The sequence below is a fragment of the Callospermophilus lateralis genome, chromosome 8, assembly GCF_048772815.1.
Source record: "Callospermophilus lateralis isolate mCalLat2 chromosome 8, mCalLat2.hap1, whole genome shotgun sequence".
Taxonomy (NCBI): domain Eukaryota; kingdom Metazoa; phylum Chordata; class Mammalia; order Rodentia; family Sciuridae; genus Callospermophilus; species Callospermophilus lateralis.
This window is the reverse complement of record NC_135312.1, coordinates 34,479,543-34,500,618: the sequence shown is the minus strand read 5'-3', so window position 1 is coordinate 34,500,618 and position 21,076 is coordinate 34,479,543. Positions and strand designations below refer to the sequence as shown.

At 34.8% G+C, this 21,076-nt stretch overlaps 1 non-coding gene across 1 annotated transcript; it reads right to left on the bottom strand.

Annotated features, from left to right (window-relative positions):
- Positions 1-613: 613 nt before the first annotated feature.
- On the bottom strand, positions 614-686 carry Trnat-ugu (transfer RNA threonine (anticodon UGU)). The gene has a single exon. It is a non-coding gene; the product is annotated as a tRNA-Thr (tRNA).
- Positions 687-21,076: the final 20,390 nt, after the last annotated feature.

The following is a 21,076-nucleotide window of genomic DNA, read 5'->3' as shown; positions in this document are numbered from 1 at the left end:
TCATAACATGCATAAAGGCTTATTTTTTTTATGTGTCCTTCATCTAATTTACTATCCTCTATATTTTCCAAACCTGTTCACTTCACCTCCATTATTACCACCTTCATCAATGTAACCATTATGTATAGATTTCTGTTCAATGAAGTCACTATAGGCAAAATAAACATGCAGTTGGCAAGTTAGAAGAAAAGTTGACAAGTTAGCAGCATTTAAAAATAAATTTTTGATATAAGATTAGTTATATTTACCAGGAAGTGGCAAAGATACTACAGAGTTTCTATATTCCCTTTTATCAATTCCCTCGACTTTTTTCCCAGCCCTGGGAATTGAACTTGACCTGTGAGATTTAGCAGTGAGCCCTTTTTATTTTGAGACAGTCTTACTAAGTTGTTGAAGCTGGCCTTGAACTTGTGACCCTCCTGTCTTAGTCTTCCCAGTACCTGGGATTATATGTGCTCCTCTATGCCCAGCCATCAATTGCCTCTATTGTTAACATTTTATATTAATGTAGTTCATTTGTCACAACTAGTGAATCTATACTGATAGGCTATGCTATCATTAGTGAAAGCGTCCTCTTTATTCAGATTACCTCAGTTTTTATTTACTTATTTATTGGTGGTGCTGGGGATCGAACCCAGGGCCTTGTGCATACAAAGCAAACACTCTACCAACTGAGCTACATCCCCAGCCCTTGGTTTTTAGTTTTTATCTACAGTCCTTTTTGTGTTCCAGGATGCCATCTATGATAGCACATTACACTTAGTCCTCATGTCTCCTTAGGATCTGGGAGACTGACAGTATCTTAGAGTTTCTAGTGTTTGATGACCTTAATAGTTTTGGTGAGCACTACTCATTTTGTAGACTATTCCTTGATATTAGTAGGGTGATACTTTTCACATGAGTATCCTGGATTAAGTGTTTGACATAGAAGGCCAAGAAATAAAGTGCCATTCCCATTGCAATAATATGGAGGACATATTTTATGAACAAGACTTATCACTCTTGATATTAACCTTGATTATCGATGTAGTATTTTTCACGTTTCTCCATAGTAAAGTTTTTCTTTGCATACTACATTCTTGAGAAGAAATTCAACTATGGGCAACCTAAACTTAAGGGTGGGGAGACAACACTGTACTGCATGTTATTGAGAGCGTGGTATCTAAACATATTATTTTAAATTCTGCAGAGATCTGTGCATTTCCCCCCATTTATTTATGTTTCAATCATTTACTTAAATCTGTATGCACTTAAGGCTATTTATTTTATATTCTGGGCCATTGAGTTTTTTGTTTGTTTATCAGTTCTTTATTTTCTGGCATTATTTGAAACATGTTTAACTGAAGAAAGTCTAATAACTTAGATTATAGAAGGATCCCAATATGAAAAGTGAGTAAAGATTTAAATAAACAATTTAAAGAAGGAAATGCAAATAGTTAATAAATATTGAAAATATTCTCACATTAATTTAAAACTAAAAAATCATGTAGCTGCCACTTTATTCCTATATAATTAGCAAAAATGAGAACACTAGATAAATCAGGAAATGGGGATTTTTTGATTTATTTTTGAGAGTGTATATTACTGAAGCCATTTTAGAGAGCAAACAAAATATTTCAGAAAAAGTGAGGAAATGCCTGATTACTTTGTAACATAAACACACAAGCCTTCAGGTAGCTACATAGAGACTTTTACAAAGATGTTTGTTTTTGTGGTGTCAGAGTAGAAAATTGGAGACAACCTATATGTTTGTCATATATGAACAGATAAATAGCATGGAGTTGTATATGTAATAGAATATTGGTCAGAAAAAGCTCTGGATTTACAGAAACACATAATAGTTATCAGAAACAATATTTACTGAGAAAAATAAAAAATAAGACATAATGTATAGCACCTTGTTGTTTATATCATGTTACAAATACATATAGAAAACATCATTAGTTTTTTTACATATGTGAATAGAAGTTGATGGATGCATAAAATTAATCTTAGAAGACACATTAAATATCAACTCTGCTGTTTTAATGAGAGAAGTGAACTAGGAGAGAAGTCAAAGTAGAGAAGTAAATAGTGATACACTAAATATTCAGACCATAACCTGTTGATGTTGTGCTATAAACTGAGCAATAAAATTAACTCGGTTTTCTTAAATTAAAAAAAAATTTTATTGGTGCAATATAATTATACATAATTTTCATTGATGCAATATAATTATAAGTTATTCATTGTGAAATATTTGTACATGCACATAATTAGATTAGTTTAATTTCTCAGTACTTACCCTTTCCCTTCTTCCCTCCCCCTAATTCCCTTCTTCTACATCGCTGGTCTCCCTTCTATTTTCATACAACCTGCCCCCTTTTCTCTTTAGCATTCACATATGAGAGAAAACATAAAACTCCTCAATTTCCTGAGCCTGAATTATTTGAGTTAATGTGATTCTCTGCAGTTCCATATTTTATGGTTGAATATAACCTTATTGTGAGTGTGTGTTTGTGTGAGGGTGTGGGCATCTGTATCACATTTTCTTTAGTCATTCGTCTGTTGATGGACTCAGACTGTTTCCATTATGCTATTGTAAAATCTGATGCTGTAAATTATGATTCTGCATGTATTGCTATACTATGCTGACTTTGGTTCTTAGGATAAATACTAAGGACTAGTGTAGCATGCTCATATTGTGATTTCATTCTTAGTCTCTTGAGAAATCTCCATAATGATTTCTTTAGTGATTTTACTAATTTACAATTTCACCAATAATGTGTAAGTATTCCTTTTCCCCTGCATTCTTGCCATAATTTATTATTACTTGTATTATTTTTTTTAGTTTTTTTTAAATTTTTTTATTGGTTGTTCAAAACATTACAAAGCTCTTGACATATCATATTTCATACATTAGATTCAAGTGGGTTATGAACTCCCATTTTTACCCCAAATAAAAAAGAGAGTGCTATGGGGGGCTGGAGATGTGGCTCAGCCTGGGTTCGATCCTCAGCACCACATACAAACAAAGATGTTTGTATCTGCCGAAAACTAAAAAAAATAAAATAAAATAAATATTAAAAAATTCTCTCTCTCTCTTTAAAAAAAAAAAGACAGTGCTATGGGAACACAAAGGGGATAGGAACAAAGACTTCAGAGGGCAATAGGGGAGAGGAAATGGAAAACTTTTATTTTATTTTATTTTTTTACTGGTTGTTCAAAACATTACAAAGCTCTTGACATATCATATTTCATACATTAGATTCAAGTGGGTTATGAACTCCCATTTTTACCCCAAATACATTGCAGAATCACTTGGTTATACATCCACATTTTTACATAATGCCATATTAGTAACTGTTGTATTCTGCTACCTTTCCTATCCTCTACTATCCCCCCTTCCCTCCCCTCCCATCTTCTCTCTCTACCCCATCTACTGTAATTCATTTCTCTCCTTGTTTTTTTTTCCCATTCCCCTCACAACCTCTTATATGTAATTTTGTATAACTATGAGGGTCTCCTTCCATTTTCATGCAATTTCCCTTTTCTCTCCCTTTCCCTCCCACCTCATGTCTCTGTTTAATGTTAATCTTTTCCTCCTGCTCTTCCTCCCTGCTCTGTTCTTAGTTGCTCTCATTATATCAAAGAAGACATTTGGCATTTGTTTTTTTAGGGATTGGCTAGCTTCACTTAGCATAATCTGCTCTAATGCCATCCATTTCCCTGCAAATTCCATGATTTTGTCATTTTTTAGTGCTGCGTAATTCTCCATTGTGTATAAATGCCATATTTTTTTTTTATCCATTCATCTATTGAAGGGCATCTGGGTTGGTTCCACAGTCTAGCTATTGTGAATTGTGCTGCTATGAACATCGATGTGGCAGTATCCCTGTAGTACGCTCTTTTAAGGTCTTCAGGGAATAGTCCGAGAAGGGCAATAGCTGGGTCAAATGGTGGTTCCATTCCCAGCTTTCCCAGGAATCTCCATACTGCTTTCCAAATTGGCCGCACCAATTTGCAGTCCACCAGCAATGTACAAGAGTACCCTTTTCCCCACATCCTCGCCAGCACTTGTTGTTGTTTGACTTCCTAATGGCTGCCAATCTTACTGGAGTGAGATGGTATCTTAGGGTGGTTTTGATTTGCATTTCTCTGACTGCTAGAGATGGTGAGCATGTTTTCATGTACTTGTTGATTGATTGTATGTCCTCCTCTGAGAAGTGTCTGTTCAGGTCCTTGGCCCATATTACTTGTATTCTTGATGATTATCATTTTAACTGGAGCGAGATCAAATCTCAATGTAGTTTTAATCTGCATTTCCTTGATTGCTAAAGATGTTGAACATTTTTTCCTATATTTGTTGGTCATTTGTATTTCTTGTTTTGTTTAAGTGTCTATTTGCTTATTTATTGACTGGGTTATTCCTTCTTTTTAAGATTTTGTGTTAGTTCTTTATATATTCTGGATATTAATCCTCTGTTAGAAGAATAGCTGGTAAATATTTTTTTTTTCTTTTTATATTATCTCTCTTCATATTCTTAATTCCTTTGCTGTGTATAAGCTTTTTAATTTGACACTATCTCTTAGATTAATCCTTGGTATTATTTCCTAAGCTTTAGGAGTCCTGTTAAGCAAGTCATTGCTTTCTTTTATATGTTAGATGTTGACCCTATTTTTACTTCTAACAGTTGCAAATTTTCTGGTATAATATCTGGGTCTTTGATCCACCTTAAATTGACTTTTGTGCAGAGTAAGAGATAAGTATCTAGTCTCATTCTTCCACACATGGATACCCAGTTTTCCCAGCACCATTTGTGGGAAGGCTGTCTTTTCTCCAGTGTATGTTTTTGGCGTCTTGGTCAAGGATCAGATGACTGTATCTGATTGGATTTGTCTCTGTGTTTTCTATCCTATTCCATTGGTCAGTGAATCCATTCTTACACTAGTACCATGCTGTTTTTGTTACAATAGCTCTGTAGTATAATTTGAAATCCTGTATTGTGATGCCTCAATCATTGTTCTTTTTGCTCAGAATTGCTTTGGCTGTTCTGGGCCTTTTATTCTTCCATATAAATTTTAGGACTTCTATTTTTTTTCTAGTTCTGTGAAGAATGTCTTTTGTGTTTAGATGGGGGTTACACTGAATCTTTGGATCACTTTTAATTATATGATAATTTTAACAATATTAATTCTCCCTATCCAAGAATGTGGGAGTTTTTTCATCTTTTAGGGTCTTTAATTTCTTTTTCCCATGTTCTATAATTTTTATTGTATAAAACTTTTGCCTCTTTGATCATAGTTTTAGGGGGACTATTGTGAATGGAATGCTGATTTTTTTTTCTTACCAGATTTGTTACTGGTATATAGAAAAGCTATTGATTTTCATATGTTGATCAGATTTAAAAGTCTTCTTGGGGAATTTTTTTGATCTTCTCAGTATAGGATCAGATCATCTACAATGATAATTTGACTTTTTGCTTTTCTACTTTTGATTCAGTGTTTGATGGTCAAAAATCCCTAATCACAACTGGTTAAATAAACATGACCATTATTAACAAAGTTGTAAGATAAAAACAAAACTATGGTGTGAAGTCAGATATTAATGTAGTAATATTTATGAAAATAAGTATCATTATTCATTTAATAATGTAACACATATTTTTGAACTTTGACAATAGTGTAATGAAATCAACTGAGGAGTAGAATATGCATCAAAACCAAATTTAGAAGTTTTCTAAATAGTTTCACCATATCAGTTTGAAAATTAATGTGGCATATGGCAGCATTTCCAAAACTTGTTATGAGAATATTATTTTCAGGATGTTATTTCTTTTTATTAATTTTTTTATTAAATATTTACTTCTCATAGACTGAAGTCATTAACTTAATATCTTGGGAGAAATTCTCTTATTATGTCTTCCAATAATTGATTGCCTTTTAAAATATAATTTGACATTCTCTATGATATCCTTGTCTATGAAGAATAACTCTAAAAACAATTTCTGTAGATACTGTTGAAATTTGAACTTATACTCCCTTTTCATTTCACTTCTCTGTGAAACTTGTCAGATTTAACATTATTCTTAGATTCAAAGCTATTATTAATTTATCATTACTGTGCAGCTTCTTTTTTATATGCAGAAGATTACAGTACTGAAGAGTTTTCCTAGAATGTACTTGCACTACCATTTTATTCCCACAATAGGATAAAGTCAAGAAACTGGTCAAAAATTCCCTCAACACTTTTTTTTTATTCTATAATTTATATAACCTCCTTCTTGTTCAACTTCTAAGTTTTATTTGAACCCTAAACATATTTCTTAATCTCATGTTACTACACATGATTTTATGCAACAATATATCCTGAAAGTTCTCTCCATAGTCACATATGGAGATGGTCTTTGTTCCCTTGTGTAGTCATATCATGGTCCATTGTGTGGGTGTTTATTCAACCAATCCCCATATAATGGATATTTGGAAAGGAGAAATGGGTGAGGATACTTTTATTTTTTAAGATTCCAGGTATTAAAATAAGAGCTACAGATATACTAGCCTATGTCCCTTACCGACCTTCTGGTCCTTCATTTTCATTTATATCTATCGTCTCTATTCTGCTAACTTGGGATTCTGTTTCCAGGAGTGTTCATCTTTTATCTTAAAGGCACCCAGAATTGGTTGATCGCTCCAGCCTACTCCAGCTACTCTACACTGCAAACTTCTAGTACTCACTTAAACCTGGACAATATAGAGCACTCATTCAGTTTCCATTGTTCTCTTGTGACTTGCCATTCTGTCCAGATTGTACCTGTTGGGCTTCAGGGTTCTTCCCATCCCTCCCATATGTGGGATGTTTCATTGCCACTCTCTAACAAAAGTGGTAAAACTACTTAGGTCATTCAGTTGTAGTTTGACACCAGATTTAGCAAATAAAGTATTGCTACAGTTAACAAACATTCAGGATTCCTGATTAAATATGAATTTAAGATGAATAATATGTTGGTTTAAGCGTGTCCCATGGAGTATTTGGGATATTCTTAAACTAAAAGGAGTTATTCAAGCTTAACTAGGTGTTTCACATTTTATCTGCCAACCCAGTTCGGTTTCTTTTTTTAAACTGTTTGTAAATTTTATTGGTGGGTGTTTTATTTTATTATCTTAGTTATTCATATATGTTTTGCCAATGAATTCAGAGAGATTCTAAAGTAATGCAACTCCAGTGGCCATCAGTACTGAATTTCTGGATTTAGTTTGTTTATTTTAAACTTTGATTTAGCTACATTGTCTAGCTACTAAATTATCCTTTTAGTCATTCACTTTGTAAAAAATCTGAATCAGAACAATGTTAGTTATGTTTTTCACAACTATATAGTTTTCTGATTTTACCAACCTGTAAATGTCCAGGTGTTTGTTACTAGAGATGCTTCAGTCAAAAATTCACTTAGCTCTTCTTCATATGTGTGTAGCTGAGGTACTGGTCTGGTTGGTGGTAATGGCTGTTGATAGGTCACTAACTGACAGTAAAATATGGCTTATTATGAAGTGATATTCCCACCCAATAAATCATAGAATGATTTAAATGAAAAATGACCTATGGCCTTGAAAAGAGAAGGAGATCTTTAGGTAACATTTAAAAGAGAAAAATGACTTGGGGTCTTTGGGATAAAGAACCAGAGTTGACAGTTAAGAATATGAGGAGGGATAAAGGTCAGGATAAATTCTGGGTATTAGTTCACATACACACACACACACACACACACACACACACACACACAGAGAGAGAGAGAGAGAGAGAGAGAGAGAGAGAGAAATGCAGATTAACAATAATGACAACGAAAGTCACTGATTTTCTGGGCAGAAGAGGCTAACATCCAGACAATAAATACATAAATAGCCCCCTAAGTTTAGGTGGGAAGAACGCTCTTATTTCACAATCACTGAGTGCTTTAAATCAGACCTTTCTATCTCGTAGATCCGATGACTACAACCAAGAAATATGATTATCAGCAAAAAGGGCAACAAAGCAACAATAGAAAAAATCTACAAATATAACTTCACATCAAATATTATCTATGATGGAGCGGAGCCCTCTGTTTAGTGTGAAAGAAAGGATGATTTTATGATCTTGAAAGGGAGAGAAAGAGGGAAAACTATGAGACTATAGTCTTGTAAAACTTTAATGAAGAAGGAACAATCTAAAATACTGAAGGTCCATATCTACTAACCACCAACCCACAACATGCTCCTTCACCCCAGGAAGTAGCACAACAGATGAAGAGCACAGGCCAAGAAGGAGTGGGAAGGCGTTTTCAGACAGACTATGACCTTTACAGCTTGGCATTTCAATAGCCACCATTACAGTTTCCTTTGAATATGCTCTTTTAATATGTTTATGTGCCAGAAAACTAAGCCATACTAAATGACAAATATTTTCTCTACATTTTTACTTAATGTTATTGAGCATACATTTTAAAGTGTTGGACTGCAGTAGGAAGAGAGTTTTGGAAAAACATTTTTCTCCTCGCTAAGAGTTAATAGTGTTCCCAGACTGGCAAGATTCCAAGATACACTCCAGTTCTTAGCAAACTTTTTGAGGCACTTCGGGACCAAGACAAAAATAAATTATGTCAAATGTCCCCTTTAGAAAGAGGAGGGGTTGATAAAGAAAATATGGTATATATATATTTATATTCAATGAAATATTACTCAGCTTTAAAAGAAGAATGAAATCATCATATTTGCCGGTAAATGGAGTTGGAGAATACCATGCTAAGCGAAATAAGCCAATCCCCAAAAAACCAAAGGCTGAATGTTTTCTCTAATATGCAAATGTTAATTCACAATAAGGGGGAGGGGGCACTAGAGAAGAATAGGGTTAGATTAGATTAGATAGAGGGAAGTGAAGGGAAGGGAGGGGAGGGGATGTAAGGATAGGAAGGATATATGTATATATGTATGTGTGTGTATACATACTGCATAACTAATGTGATTCTATAACATGTACAATCAGAAAAATGAGAAATTATATTCCATCTATGTATAATATATCAAAGGGCATGAATGCATTCTACTATCATGTATAACTAATTAAAACACTGAAATAAAAAATTTAAAAAATAAAGAGGAGGGTTTGTACACACATACATCAATACCTATTATATACACACACACACATTCAGGAGAAACTAGATAATATATGTTACACAAAAATCAAACACACTGAAATAGAAAGTTTCAGTTGGTGACCAGAGGTCACCACCCTTCTAGAGTGTTCCTTTAAGTTCAAAGTAAAAATCAATCCAAAGTAATGAAAATTACCAGGGGAGATAAGACTACTCTGAAAAGGGATAGATTTCAAATGAGTGGTAAGAGGGATTATTTGTTGATATTATGTTTAGAATAATTATTTTTAAGTGTGATACAATGATAACAAACAAAAATATTCCCAAACACTGATAATTATATCCACAGTAGAACTATATAGGGATTTGTTAGATTCAGTAAGAAGTAGAAGAGATTAGAGGTTTACCGGCCATATGGCACTGCCCATATGTGGCTATAAAGTACTTGAAATGTGGCTAGTCCAAGTTGAAATGTTTTGTAAATGTAAAATATCCACAGGATTCTAAGACTTCACCTGAGAAATAATGCAAAAAGTATCAATAATGTTTATATTGAGTATATATTAAAATGATAATGTTTTGCATGTAATGACCTAAATGAGATCCATTATTAAACCGAACTTTACCCATTTGTAGTAGAGAAATATAACCTTGGCCAAAGAGAAGTTTGGCTTTTGTCTTCAACTCCTAAGACGTTACCTCTAAACCCTCCTAACCTCCTGCCTGATGAGACTGTCTTTGTTTATCTGGAAATCTTGGATCATTGCAAACTCTCCAATAACATGATTTATTATGGGGCTTTGAGTCATATGGTATTAACTCAAATTTGGGGGGCATTGAAGACTGAAGTCTACCACATAGGCATGTCTATTTGACTGAGTTCCAATAAAATCTCTGGACACCAAGTCATTTGAGCTTTTGTTTTTGGCACTGCTTTGTGCATACTGCCATACATTGATGCTGGGAAAGTGGGTACTGTCCATGATTCTGCCAGGAGAGGAACACTAGAAACTCCATGCATTGAACTTTCATGAATTCCATCCCATGTGCCTTTTTTTTTGACTAACTTTTTACCTATTATCTTTTCAAGTAATAAACTCTAACCAAGAGAGTCATAGCTTTCAGTGAGTTCTGAGTATTTCTAGCAAATATCAAAACTAAGGGGGGGGGGTTATCATGAGTCCTGAAATTTGTAACTGGTATTAGAAGTAAGAGTGACCTTGAGGATCTTTGAACTTGCAGTTGTTGTCAGAAGTGAGGGTGGTCTTCTGGTTTGTTTGTGAACTTTGTTATCTCTCTCTTTATCTAATGGGGCCATGCTAGAACATTTAAAAGTGTATGTCTCACTTTTGTATTGTATTTCTTTTCCATAGCCCTAGGATAGAATCTAGTGGAAACGTGTAATAAGGCAGGATGAGATACCACAGTTTAATGAAGGGGACAATTATTTATGGCAGTTCATTTTTTAAGTACGCAATTTCAGTTTGCATGCCAATCATCTGGTTGAAGCACAGTCTTACAGATGTCAGAAGTTTGATCTGTGAAAATGTTCAAAAGCAAACTGCAATGAGTTGCCAGGAAATAAAAATATTGCTGTAACTTTACATGAATCCTTCTCTCTGTTCACAAGCAAACAAAACAGGCTAGAAATTAGAGTAAGGAAGGGATTATACTCATAATTCTAGAGCCAGGCTGCCTAATTTTTAATCTCACATCCACCATTGGCTTGATGTGTGAATTTTGGCAAGTTATTTAATATTTTGTGCCACCCTTCCCTTTATAAATCTAAGCCATGGTGGGGATGAGCGAGTACACATTTTATAATATTATTATGAGGATAAAATAGTTTGATATAAGCCAAATTCTTAAAGCAGCACATAGCACATAGTCTGCAGGATTAATAAATGAGTTACTATTATTATTCTGATTGGGTATATGGAGTCTTGAAAAAATGGAGTCATTACTTACCCAGTTCTCATTAGTTCCTTCCTCCACTTCTTTTATCATATGATGATTTTATCACTCTTTTCCTTCACATAACTTGGGTAAGCCCACACCATGTATTTACATAATAAATGCAAAACTACTTAACTTGGCTTTCTAGCTTAGCTTTGATCTCGTTTTTCCCCCCACTCACTCTTTCTGTATTCCAATTCTGTCAATTTACTAAAATTCTTCTAAAAATACCAAGTGCTTTTTAAAAAATGAACTTCCAGAAAAAAATACTGTTTTTTTGCTCTAAATCTTCCATTTGCTTTTCACCCTGGCCTGCTCCGCCACCAACACCTGTCCAGAGTACTCTTTTCTGGCTTGTTCCTTTTGCCCATTGGTTACTTTGCTCTCCTAGCACCATGTGCTTGGAGTATTGGTGTGCTCTGGATATCTCCTCTGCCAGGTCTACTTTCCACCCCGTCACATTCTGATCTGTGTCCCCAGAATGCTGAACCACATGGAGTGAAAAAGTGAGCCTTCTTGTTCTCTACAGCTTTGTTGTATTTAACAAAGTGTGATGACTGACAAAAAATAAAATAACAAAATAATGAGAATTAAGATTGTTTATTTTCCCCTTGCTGCTTTTCTGCTGGGTTAACAGGGTTGGTTAGTCTCTACCAAAGGCCTCAGCCTCTTCCAACAACTCTTCCACATGCCTTCATCTCTGATGTTCCAGGAATTGCTTTCTCCTTTTACCCTTAGTCCTTGGGTACAGCAATGACCCCTCTGCTCTTGCTAGGCCCACTGCTTCCTTTGCTGTATTTCTTAAGCTCTATACACACCAGCTTTTGTCAATTATACAACAGGAATGTTTCATAGGTTTCCTGTATACTGTCTGATGCAAGCAATGTCTGATGTTTTATGACAAAGAGGATTAAATGACAGAAATTCTAGGTTGAAAAGATTACACAGGGAATAATTAATTCAGCACATTCACTATAAATTTTACTGTTCTTCCTTATATTGATAAAAGACACAATTTATATTTCACTCTTGCTCATATTCTTTTCTCTGAGGTGTTTAAAGCACATGTGATATGTTATCTCATTGATTCTGTCCAGGCTGTACCAAGCATCAGAACACATTATAATCTAGAGACAGTATATAAAACCTAGGAAAGACATGTAATGCAGGAAGCAGAAATCAGCATCTTAGTTTACCTTAAACGTCTCTACCAAGACACAAGATTTTAATCACTAACACAAGAAGTGTGACTAACCATTGGGGGAAAAATACAGTTAGAACCAGGGAATAGACTCAAGGCTCAGGATAAGCAGGACAGCCAAGAGAATGCCACCCAAACCTGAGGTTCTGCATCATTATGTGAGTTGCATGTCTGTCACAAAGAAGGTATTGAGTAAATATTTATTGAAAAAAAAAAAACGGAAATAAAATAATGAGTAAATGACAGACTCAGAGGCATTTGGTGTTCTTCTATTAAGGACTCTTATCTTAGTATCAGATCCTAGTTTATCCTCTGTGAGGTTACGGTACAGGAGGAAAAGCACTCAGAGTAATTGATTGCTTATTGAATACTGGGCCTTATCTAGGAACATTTAATTTGTAATAAATTTCAAGTGTGTAAATATCGCAATTTAATTTTTATATAGTATACCGAGTTTCTCACAAAATGAGTAAGCAATCCAAAATGAAAAATCCAAGACCCAGTCTGGATTTATTTACCATATAAATATTAGGTTAGTGGCATGTCCATGGCTCACAGAAAAATCTAGCAATTCTGATCCCTAGACTAGGACACACATTTCCAAAATGACATTTATGATTGATTTCATAGAGGTAGAATATGGAATAAAATAAAATTGGAAACTTGCTCTCATCCTATTTCTTTGCTCTTGAATGTTGATTCTTTTAGGGACTGAAAGACAATAAAAATATTTTGGATTAGTCTATAATTCTAAACAAACTCTAGGATATTTGATTTCAAAGTTGCTGGGAGGCAGGTGGATCATTTCTTGGGGACTTTAGGTATATTGCTTTTATTCATTGTCTGTCCAGGGAATAATATTTCTGCCTATTTGCAATGGCTGACCCTTCATCGATTCTCTTTATCCCATCTTTCTTTAGGCTTTGTTCCACTAAACATCGATTCTATGATATACTCTTTTTTTCCACACACTGCCTCCTTTTGACCTGAAGGCATCCTTATCTTCTTGCTCCCCCAGTTTTTATTTCAACCCTAACAGTATATTCTCACTTTCTTGTCACAACCACACTTTGTGACCTACAGCTATTTTACTCTCACAAACTTGAATATAAACTCAAATCCCAACTCCAATAGTTATTAGTTCTATGATCTTTGGTGATTTAGTTACTATCCATGAGTCTCTATTACCACTTTTTTCTTTCTTTTCTTCTTTCTTTCAAAAAAAAAAAAAAACATGGATAATATTACCAACCTCACCTACAGAATTGCTTTTACTAATCAGCAAACTAATGTACAATTCTTTGCTATTAGGATGAAAAAATTGGCCACTTTCCTTAATCTGCTAATACATGTTTATCAGATAAATTATTTGAGATCTTCACCATGACTTTATACTAAGCCATCTTATATATAGTAACATTTAGCAAATAAATTTGTTTATTAAATGGATTGGCAATTTCTTTTTTTTTTTTTTTTTCATATGACCACTCATCTTTTGCTTTCTCTAGGAAGATCATAGGAGTCTAATTTGGGTTAAACTTAATAACCTAGAATACTATGAATTGTGTAATTATATTCTAGCTTTCTTATTGGTATCATTCTTGCATGTTATATTACCCTGTCTTGATTCTTATCTATTATATTTTTATGAGCTGCCTTTCTAGAAACAAGTATGGATTTGGATTGGGAGGTGAACAGTTGGATACATAGCTAGGTAAATAGATGATGGACAGATGGTCATTGACAGTGTTGTCACTAACCTGCCTGGTTTTTCACATTATAATTTTAATGTGAAACACTATTTTCTATCATACAATTCCATCACAATCTTGCCATCTTTTAGGGCCTACTATACCCACTACCTATTCTTCAAGCATCTTCTAACCTTTCAACCAGAAGTGTTTCCCTCCTCTTCCCACTGACCTTTATATCACTTTGTGTATTCTTTTCTTGAAGCATTAATCCCTCTGTAACTCAAGTTCGATTTGTGGGCTTGTCTGATTCTCCTTACTCATGCTGTAAATGTAAATTCTCATGCTGTAAATGTAAGTGTTCTATTCACTGTAATAATACCCCAATGTACTTAGCATAATTAAGATTCAATATATATTTGAATTTTGCTGAAAGAAATTGGTATGAGCTTAGATTGCAAAGCTACCTCAAAACGTATTAAAACCATATGTATGATAAAACATAAATACCATTTAAAAAATATTTCAGTAGGAATAACTTATGGGTTCCTTTTGTTTGATCGGTTACCTTAAGATTGGATAGGAAACTTCGAAATTTCTGTTTTCTTGGATAGTCATGTACCAAACCACATTTTATTTATTGTTTTTCCAATCTTTAATATAATGAAAGTAACAGGGAAATCAGACAAAAAATTAGGATAGTGGTTACTTCTAAACAAAAGCCAATACTTCTGCAGGGAGAAGAATGAACTTTGGAACACAGAGATGAGAATTTGTGCAATGGAACTGTATCGACTATATAATAATCAGAGTAGGAAAAATTGTTGAAAATGGGGTAACAAGTAAAATTTTAAGTATGCACAGATGTATTTGTGTTTACTAGGTCAGCATCTAACAGATGAAAAGAGATAATTCATTGAGGGAGAATTAAAGCTTGCAGATGTTATAGGGGATGTTAAAAGAATAAGGCGGAGGGAGTTCTGGATTAACTAGAGCAAAGGCAAATTGGCTGAAGCAATTTATTAGAGCAGAATAAATGATCAGGATGGAACAATATGGAGATTCTTATTTAAAATGAAGGAAACACCTGGCTGTCCTTTCACGTCTTTAAATATTTGTTTAAGATGTGACAGCCGCACTATTCAGTTGGCTGCTTGTTCAAGTGTATGTGCCTCTTTGTGTATATGTGGCCCATACATCATAATTAGGTATGCAAAATCCTAGAAAATACATGCCACAGTAAAATGCTATGACTCTATTTACAGAACTCTTTCAATATAAATGTCATAAGGGTATAATGATGCTTGATTTTCATAGCTTTCATGAAAGAGTATACTTTCAGAGAACTGTCACAGCAGTACTTTTGGTCCCATGTGCTCTTCTAGAATCTTTCTCCTCTGCTTTCAAGCAGCCATGTCTATGTTTTCTCCCTAAAAATTGGGAAGACCTTATTCTGCTTTGATTGGTAGGATATGGTGGCCGTGACACGTTGTGACTTCTCTGGCTAGGATATAAAAGATTAGACATTTTCTGCCTTGTTTTCTGTTCCTCACTTGTGCAAACATGGAGCCCTGGAACACGATGGAAAGACCATGTGCACAGATCAGAGAGAGAGGGTGTGGGAGAAGGAGAAAGGAGAGAGAGAAGAGGGGATAAAGAAGAGACAAGAGGAGAGGCCAGGCCAGGCAGAGGGACACAGGAACACTCAGAGAGCTCTGGTCATTCTAGCCCTTGACTGTTTGAGACCTCACAGCTCAAACATCAGATGATCCTGCCCCAGACACTCTCTCATTTCACCCTTGCGAAACACCTTGCGCAAAAACTACCTAGCTTAGCTCAGAACTAAAAAGATAGTGATAGTTATTGTTGTTCAAGCCACTGAGTTTGGGGTGGCTTGCAGTGCCACAATATACAATCAGAACAGCATTTCCCAGAAAATATTAGGGTGTTTGTATTTGACAAGCTAGTAAAATGACCAGAAAAATAAAAGATACTCTATGTCACTAAGTAAATCTGTATCATTGTTAGGGCTGAGATTGAAATTCAGAGTTTCTGTTTTAAATCTACTCTAGCTATTATGGGGAAAAAACACAACACACTTTAACATTTATTGGCATAGAACTTTATAACACACAATTTTCTTAAAAGCTAGATTTTTAAACAGCTGATTATTGAACCTGAGTAACTTAGTGTATTGAATTGGGTTTTCATTAGCTGAATTTATAACTTATATTAGAATGCTTTCCTAGATTAAAGGATTGTGCTTTAATTGTATCTTTTAAGTCTGACTGGATGATGTATTTTAAAAGTACAAAGTAGAGATATACAAATATCAATACTTCCCTACCTAGTAGTAGTATGTAGAAACAGGGATAAGTCACCACTAATTAGTCACACTGTAGATAAATAATTTGCTCATCTTCATAGTAGGGTTCCTGTATACAGAGAATCCAATTAAAACAACTGAGAAATAGTCCCTGTCTTCAAAGAGTTTAATATTTAGGTGCAGATAGAAAACAGATATATATTAATGGTAATTGAGAATACAAACAAGCCAAAGATAAATAAATCATTCTTTGTGCAAGCTATATTTAAGTCCTGAGTAAAGTGGTAGGCAGGTTTGTTTGTTTGTTGTTTGTTTAGGAAAAAATATAAGTGTTTGGCACACTCGAATATGAGTGTTTAAAACCCAAGTTATAAATTATGCATTTCTAAACGTTTAAGCATTTGTTGATAGGGTAGTAGATTCATCTTCTCATTGTTAAAAACTGTTAGGTTGCACCATATAAAACTGCCAATTCTTGAGACTTTACAAAAGTAACTATTTCATGGGGTTGAGCCTCACATTTCACATTAGCTTCACATAGGTGAAAATAATGTTACAGGATCAGACAAAGTGCTTCCTATTGAAGATTCCAATAATTTCACATATGTTCAATCATTCCTTTAAAAAATCCCAATAATAAGAGAAACAATTTGATTTATAAATGGATAAATACTACCTATAATTGTATCAAACTATCAGCATTCCTCTTTCCACTACAAACTTATAATTTTTATAGTATATTATCTGGGAACATTTATTTTAATTTTCTTATATTTTTATTATTATCATTATTATTATTTTTATTACTGGAGATTGAACCCAGGGCACTTAACCACTGAGTCACATCCCCAGCATTTAAAAAAAAATTATTCTAATTTGTTACGTATGACAGCAGTATGCATTTAAATTCATATTACACATATATAAGCACAATTTTTTATCTCTCTGGTTGTACAACAACATTGTACAGCATTCACATCTTCATACATGTATTTAGGGTAACGATGTCCATTTCTTTCTACTGTCTTTCCTACTCCTGTGTCCGCTCCCTTCCCTTTGCCCTGTCTAGAGTTTGTCTGTTTCTCCCATGCTCCCTCGCCATCCCCATTATGAATCAGCATTTTTATATAGAGAAAACATTCATCATGTGGTTTTGGAATTGGCTTACTTCACTTAGCATTATATTCTCCAACTCCATCCATTTACTTGCAAATGCCATAATTTTATTCACTTTTATTGCTGAGTAATATTCCATTGTGTATATATATCACAGTTTCTTTATCCATTCATCTACTGGAGGGCATCTAGGTTGGTTCCACAGTTTAACTATTGTGAATTGTGAAACATGGATGTGGCTGTGTCCCTGTAGTATGCTGTTTTTAAGTTCTTTGAGTATAGACCAAGGAGTGGGATAACTGGGTCAAATGGTGGTTCCATTCCAGTTTCCCAAGAACTCTCCATACTACTTTCTGTATTGACTGCAGCAATTTGTAGTCCCACCAGCAGTGTATGAGTGTGCCCTTTTCCCCACATCCTTGCCAGCACTTATTGTTGTTAGTATTCTTGATAGCTGCTATTCTGACTGGAGTGAGATGAAATCTTAGAGTAATTTTGATTTGCATTTCTCTAATTGCTAGAGATGTTGAACAATTTTTTCATATATTTGTTGATTGATTGTATATCATCTTCTCAGAAGTGCCTGTCAGTTCCTTGTACCATTTATTGATTGAGTTATTTGGATTTTTTTTTTTTTTTTTTTGTGTGTGTGTGTGTGTGTTAAGATTTTTGAGTTCTTTATATATCCTAGAGATTAATGTTCTATCTGATGTTCATGTGGTAAAAATTTGCTCCCATTCTGTAGTCTCTCTATTCACCTCACTGATTGTCTCTTTTTCTGAGAAGAAGCTTTTGAGTTTGAATCCATCCCATTTATTGATTCTTGATTTTATTTCTTGCACTATAGAAGTCTTCGTAAGAAAATTTGGGCCTAATCCGGCATGACAAAAATTTGGGCCTACTTTTTCTTCTATTAGAAGCAGAGTATCTGATTTAATTCCTAGGTTCTTGATCCACTTTGAATTGAGTTTTGTGCATGATAGGGGTTTAATTTCCTTTTGTTGCATATGGATTTCCAGTTTTCCCAGCACCATTTATTGAAGAGGTTATCTTTTCTCCAATATATGTTTTTGGTGCCTTTGTCTAATATAACTGTAGGGTCTCACTAAGTTCTTTAGGGCCTCAATAAGTTGCTGAGGCTGGCTTTGAACTCATGATCCTCCTGCCTCAGCCTCCCGAATTGCTGGGATTATGGGAGAGCACCACCACACCTGGATATTTGCTTTGTTTTAGATTAAGATATTTTTCAGGGGCTGGGGTTGTGGGTCAGGGCAGAGTACTTGCTAGCGTATGTGAGGCACAGAGTTTGATCTTCAGCACCACATATAAATAAATAAAAAATAAAGGTACATCAACAACTAAAAAATATTAAAAAAAACAAATATTTTTCAAACATTTTATTAACTACGAACATTTAATCAAAGAACTAATTTAATAAATCCAGTTGTTTTAATGTTTCCATTAAGAACAAGCATCATAGGAGAAAATTAGTATTTATAATAGTATAATTTTATTTTCATAGTAACTTCATTTAAGAAGCATATAGTGTTTTACATTCATTACCTAAATGATCATCTAGACAAAATCAGTGATAGAATAAAAATTTCAAAGTATAGAAAATAATTGAACTTTTGCTATTAGAATTGTAACAATGGAGTCAAACTCAACAATGAGTAATCGCTGGTCAAAATAACAAATAAGTATGTAAATTTGGAAGCATTTCTAAAGGAAATTCTAACTTGCTGTTAGAATTAACATTTTAAAATTATCTTATATATTACAGTGTGCTTTCCAATCAGTGAAACAGGCTTTTAATTATAGGAGAAAATTTATATGCATTTAATATCCCTCGTGTTAGGCTCCTGGTTGATGTAATTTGACCAGGGTTTGAGTGTATCCAGATTCTGAACATTATCCCTTTTTCCAGCCTAACTAAAATTGTTACCCAGAATGTCCTGAGGTTATGGTGATCCTGTTGCACTTTCCCCCAGTTTGGGGAGATAAGTACTGTTTTGCCTCAGTCTGGCTGGGCACAAAATCACAAGCCACTCAAGCAGGAACAAACTTTATTTCCAAAACTCCCGCGAATGCCACGCACGCGGCCTTCTCCCAGGACACACTACACCAACAGGAAATCCCTTCTCCGGAATTCCCTCCTACTGCACTTCCCCAACCAATGGGAACTCTCTGGGAATCCCAGGAGAGCTCCAAAGTAGCAGGCCTAGGCAGACAGCAGGGGTCTAATCTCCAATTGAATGCACATCTTAACATAATCATTATCATCTCAATGGCTTGCTGGGGTCACCTTTCAACCAAAAATGCCATGTGTCATTCCTACTTGGCTATGGCTTTCAGTATCTCCCCCCCTTCTGTTTAATTAAACAACAAGCAATGTGGCTTAGGGACCATGCCTGTTAGGTTGTCCAATACAACATATGGTCCTTACCCATCATCGATGAGCTGACCTCTAGGCGTCAGCCTCCTCCTGCAATTGGATCATACCCATCACTGACTACCAGTCCAGCATACAGCCATACTTGTGGATAGGCCTATGCACCATTGGGGGGGGGTGAGGTTCTTTGTCTCACCTCTGTTGGCGACCAAATTTGGCCTTTGCACCAGTGGGGGGTGAGGTTCTTTACCTCACCTCTGTTGGCCCCCAAATTTGGCCTTGGTACCAGTGGGGGGGTGAGGTTCTTTGCCTCACCTCTGTTGGCCCCCAAATTTTAGATCATCACTAGCAGAAGGGAGGAAGATACAGAAATGCCACGACACTAAGCCAATTGACAGCTCCTTTGAAAAATTGTACCACTGGTGACACCATCAGCAAAGATACTCCGTCATTACCACAATTTGCTGTACCAACAGATAGTTCACAATGCATAGTGATACATAGTCCAGGCAAGTTCTGCAAGCAGTTGAAAGCGGAGGAATCTATCAATATGTCCATTTCCTCCCAAAGTAATCGACTCCTTGATTGAGCATTACGTGTTGAGTTATTATTCATTGATGCATCAGTTTATACAGTTTGTTATGATAACTATCGAAGAAGCAATAGTTTGCTTTTATCTTTGTCTTCACCGGCACTGGGATGAAGATAGGAATTCTGGCAATGATGCTAAAAAAAAATTATGTAACATTCCAACAGGTATTAAGAAAACAATTTTCTGAACAATTTACATTATCCTGAACAGAATTATTAAATATAATGAAAAGGAAAGGTGAAAGTAAACAAACAGATCTGTTAACTTCCTTATTTGTACACATATTAGAACAATCCTGAACAGCTGTTTACCCAGTTTAAATTAAACCACTAAAATCACGTGAATAAAAAAAAAATTCGGATCCATTTTTTCATGAGCACTCCTCATATATGATATATGGACATACGCACACACAGACATACAACACAAAACATAAGTGTGCACACAAACATACAACATATAAGACAATAGTAAAGGCCTTGTAGCTTTACATAGGTGAAATCTCCATTGCAATGTTTAAAAATTCCACAGTCAAAAAATAAAACTGATCAGAAAAACATTAACCTAGGTCTGTATGAGCTCAAAAAATAAAATAGAATTTATGATGTGGGAAAAGGCAATAATAAAATAGATATTGAAAAAAAAACATCCTGGTTAATCACTGTCACAGATGTAAGGATAGCCAAGCTGGAGCTCTG